Below are 5,055 nucleotides of genomic sequence, written 5' to 3'. Positions count from 1 at the left end.
AAGTAAACGTTTATGTTAATGTTCAAATAAATTTTATTTTAAAAACTTTACTTGCTTTATGAACTTTATCGTTTTCAGTTATTCAAATGTATTTGTTCTAATCGAACTAAATTTTTTAAATCATAACATTTTATTTCCAGGTTAAATGAAATAGAAGCAACTGTGTGGAGCACAAAAACAAAGTTAATAGCACTGAAAAAGAAAATGAATTGTGGATCGCTAAAGGCAATTCAAAAATTAACTTCCTTGTTAAAACATAATGAATCAGAAAACACTTCTTTCACTGAATGTTATCATTTAATGGGTGCAAATTATTGCCCTACTACCTGTAATGCTGCCATTACTACTAGTAATTTTAAAACAATATAATTTTTTTAGCAAATGAAAAAAATAGTAACTATGTAGAAAGCGAAATTCATAGAATCTGAATTCATTACACACCCACACCATATAAACCACATGAATACAAATCTTGCTTTCTGGAATAATTTTTCTTTTAAGGATGTAAATTATTGATCAAAAGGGGGCCAAGTGATTGTCAACATTAAAATATGCTATTTGAAAATCTCTGTTGCCAATTTCTAGATGGTAAGTAAACAAGGTACTGTAGCTAGAACGTATTTCTAGAGTACAAAGCTTATGGTAAAAATGACAGAAGTGGCTATTGGATTTTCCATCAATCAGTTTTGTGTATTGTTTGCAGACATTTAGTTCTAAATCATTTCATTGTCAGCTTGTCATGGATGGATTTGCTGATTGTTGCATCTTGAATATGATTAATAAATACAAAAACAGTTCAATTTAGAGTTTGTATGTGGTCATAGTTAAAGCAAAGACATGGCTTTGACTTAGCTCATGAACTAGGAACACAATGAAGTAAGACAGTATTGGAAAACAGTTTTTGCAGAGTTATTTTGTCACTATAACAATCATTGTATATGAGCTATCATATAAAAGAAGAAATGAAGTGTTTGAATTCCCACAAAAAATGGAAATTTGGATGGTTTACTTAATGTGTTGCTCATTTAGACTCATTTTTAATAGGTTGTTGTTGTTGTTATGTGCTGTCGAGTCACTTGTGACTCATAGCGACCCTATGTACAACATCCCTAAACTCTGCTCTGTCCTGTGCCAATCGCACCGTCTCCGATACACCCATCCCAATTACCCCAGTCACTAAATCATTCCACCTCATAGAGGGCCTTCTCCTTCTGCACCAAGCATGATGTCCGTCTCCAAGGATCGGTCCCTCCTTACATGTCCAAAGTATCTTAGAGGGAGCCTCAGAACCCTTGCCTCCAAGGAGCCACCCATTTTGACCCTTTCCAGGATGAATCTGTTTGTTTTCCTCACAGTCCATGGTACCCTCAATACTCTTTTTTCCTTCTATCCTCCTTAGTCATTGTCCAACTTTCTGATGTATAACAAGTGATAGCAAAGACCACGGCCTGTATAAGATGCACCTTAGTCTCCAGAGAGACACCATTGTTCTTCAGTTTTGGAGAGGTCCCTAACAGCAGACTTTTCCATGGCAATACGTCTTTTCATTTCCTGGTGTTGAGAGTGTTGACTGTGGAGCCAAGCAAACTAAAGCTGTGCACAATCTCAATCTCTTCACCATCTATCCTGTTGCTGCCAATTGGCCCAGTGGTGAGAATCTTTGTCTTCTTGATATTGAGCCTCAATCCATATTGGAGGCTACAGTCCTTGACCCTCTGCAGCAAACCCTTCAGGTCGTCCTCAGTTTCAGCAAGCAGGGTTGTGTCATCTGCATATCGCAGATTGTTGATAGATCTTCCACCAATCTTGACCCCACATTTCTCCTAATAGAGCCCAGCCTCCCGGATAATCTGTTCTGCATACAGATTGAAAAGGTATGGAGACGGGACGCATCCCTTGCATATTCCCTTCCCAATTTTGAACCATGCAGTGTTTCCTTGCTCCGTTCTGACCACTGCCTCTTGGTCCAAGAGGTTTCTCATTAGCATGATCAAGTGTTCTGGGATTCCCATTCTTCTCAGAGTCAGCCACAGTTTGTTATGATCCACACAGTCAAATGCCATTGCATAGTCAATGAAACACAGATAGCCATTCCTCCCACATTCCCTGCTTTCAGCTAAGATCCATCTAACATCAGCTACAATATCCCTAGTACCACGACCCCTTCTAAACCCAGCCTGGACTTCTGGCAGTTCTCTACTGATGTGCTGTTCCAGTCGTTTTTGGATAATCTTCAGTAGAATCTTGCCTGCATGTGAAATCAATGATATTATTGTATAATTTCCACACTCTGTTGGGTCACCCTTCTTTGGGATAGGAACAAATATAGATCTCTTCCAGTCAGTTGTCCAAGTGGTTGTTCTCCAGATTTCTTGGCACAACTTGGTGAGCACACCCAGGGCAGCATCTGTTAGCTGAATATGGTGACACAGCAAAGAGCAACCCATCATATGTGTCTAAAACAATGTGTGGAGGAAAAAACTTATTAAGTGATGTAGCTCAGTCAACTATTTTCAATAAAATAAGTATCTCAATTTCACTTTGTCTGTAATTTCCATGTCTGACATTTCCCATGCAGGTCAATTAAGTATTATTTTCAGTTAATTATCTCTAAGAGATAGAAAACCTCTCCAGCAGTTTATTCTATTCTGTAGCTTAGAAAGTTATGCAAGTGGAAATCAAATACTTAATTATATTTGTGACATCGTAAAATTTCTTTTTCTCTATGTAGATACCTGCCAATATCCTATGACAATGCTGCCAACATGTCAAAGTACCATAAAGTCATGCAAAGAAAATGTTAGAATGTAATGAGTATGTCATATCCATAATATGCATGGTGGATCTACTTCCTATTATAGGATGTAGCACACAGGTTGTCATCCAGAAGAAGTTAGTTGTTTGTTTGTTCAGTTAATCTACACATTTTCTGTTACCTCTACTTACAAACGGTCAGTTCTTAAAACAAATTTAGACAACGATCAAGTATTAAAATATCTTTTAAATGCACACTTAAAATTGCCTGCTATAGCAGGTATTGAACTCCTGGAATTGTACATTCAGATTTTAGAAAATACTGCTGAAAACAAAAGAGAAGATGAAAACATTACAAACAAAAGACAAACACTTAGATAAGAAAAAATACTGGTTCCTTATTTGGTCTTCATTTTTCACTGTCCAGGCTTTACATGCATATGAAGTAATTGAAAACAACATGGCTTAAATCAGGTAACATTTTCTTTTTAACTCTATAAAAAGGTCTTCTACAGGAAGCTGCACTGCAATCCCGGAGGTGTGCAGTTCAAATCCACCAGATGCTCTGCTGGAGAAGGAGGGACAATCTCCTCCTGTACCAGTCAGACCCTATTTGACGGTACACAGGAAAATAATAAAATTTTTTAAAAAATTAAAAAAAAATTTTTTAAGTCTTTTGCAGCAGATTTTCCCAAAGCCATTGTTATTGCTGTTGATTGTCATCGAGTTGAGCACAACTCATAGCGACTCTATGAACAAAAGACCTTGAGCTTTTCTATAACTATCGCCATTCCTCACAAAGTTCATAGAGTTTCCAGAGACATGTTATTTAGGAAGTGGATGTCACTCCTGCTTCCAAACTTGTCTTAAACTGAGAGTTCTACCAAACATTGTCCACCATGGGTAACTGTTAGAGCATTTGACATCCCAGTGACACAAGGTTCAGCATCACAGCAACTCCAGGTTACCTCCGTACAGCAAATTGACAGAAGAGAGCTATTCTGTTTAAAAGAATGTTCCTTGAAAATATAATAACAACTGACTTCTAAATACAAAGGCCCTCTACAGGTGTTGTTGACTCTTAAATAGAAGAGGCTTCAATAAAAAACAACCAATATAATATGCTGTTGTTATGTGCCATTGAGTTGCCTATGACACATAGCGACCCTATGTACAGCAGCTCTGAATCATTCCCTGTCCTGAGCCAATCTCACTAATTCTGCCACAACCCCATTGCCCTAGTTACTGTATCAATCTGTCTCATCCAGGGTCTTCCTCTCCTGAAATGTCTCTCCACCCTTCCAAGCATAATGTCCTTTCCCATCAATTGGTCGTTCCTAGCCACATATCCCAAATCCTAGCCTCCAAAGAAAAACCTGGTTTCACCCTCTCCAAAACAGACTTATTTGTTCTCTTGGCGGCCCATGATATGTTCAAGACTCTTCTCCATCACCACAACCTAAAGACATCTATTCTTCTTCTGTCATCCGTAGTCATCGTCCAGCTCTCTGAAGCATAACAAGTAATTACGGACACCATGGCCTGGATTAGGCACACCTTAGTCTCTAGACTGACATCATTGCTTTTCAGCACTCTGGAGAGGTCCCTGACAGCAGATTTTTCCATATTGTGTTACCCAGGAACATTAAAATATAGCCTCTTTGTCTGAATCTCAATTATAAATGGGGAAATAATAGTACCTCTCTAAAAAAGTCTGTTGTCAAAAAACAGGAAGATCTTAATGTTTGGCCTGAGAAAAAGATTCAATAAATTTGGATTATAATGAGTAATAGAAGTTGTGGTGGTGCAGTGGTTAAGTGCTTAGCTGCTAATAAAAAGATCAGTACTTAGACCCCACCAGCCACTCTGAGGCCCTATATCTAGTTTCTGAGGTTATAAAGAGTCACAGGAGGAAAGAACTATTTTTTTTCTCCCTCAGAATAGCTGGTGAACTAGAATTAGTGACCTATTATCCACATGCCGGAAGTCCAGGCTGGGTTTAGAAGGGGTCGTGGTACTAGGGATATTGTTGCTGATGTTAGATGGATCTTGGCTGAAAGCAGAGAATACCAGAAGAATGTCTATCTGTGTTTCATTGATTATGCAAAGGCATTTGACTGTGTGGATCATAACAAACTGTGGCTGACTCTGAGAAGAATGGGAATCCCAGAACATTTAATAGTGCTAATGCGAAACCTATACTTGGACCAAGAGGCAATAGTCAGAACAGAGCAGGGTAACACTGCATGGTTCAAAATTGGGAAGGGTGTACGCCAGGGATGCATCCTGTCTCCAGACCTT

This window comes from Elephantulus edwardii, unplaced genomic scaffold (assembly GCF_000299155.1).
Source record: "Elephantulus edwardii isolate Elephantulus edwardi_28Jun2011 unplaced genomic scaffold, EleEdw1.0 scaffold00493, whole genome shotgun sequence".
Taxonomy (NCBI): Eukaryota; Metazoa; Chordata; class Mammalia; order Macroscelidea; family Macroscelididae; genus Elephantulus; species Elephantulus edwardii.
The sequence above is the reverse complement of the archived record's forward strand: the minus strand, read 5'-3'. Positions refer to the sequence as shown.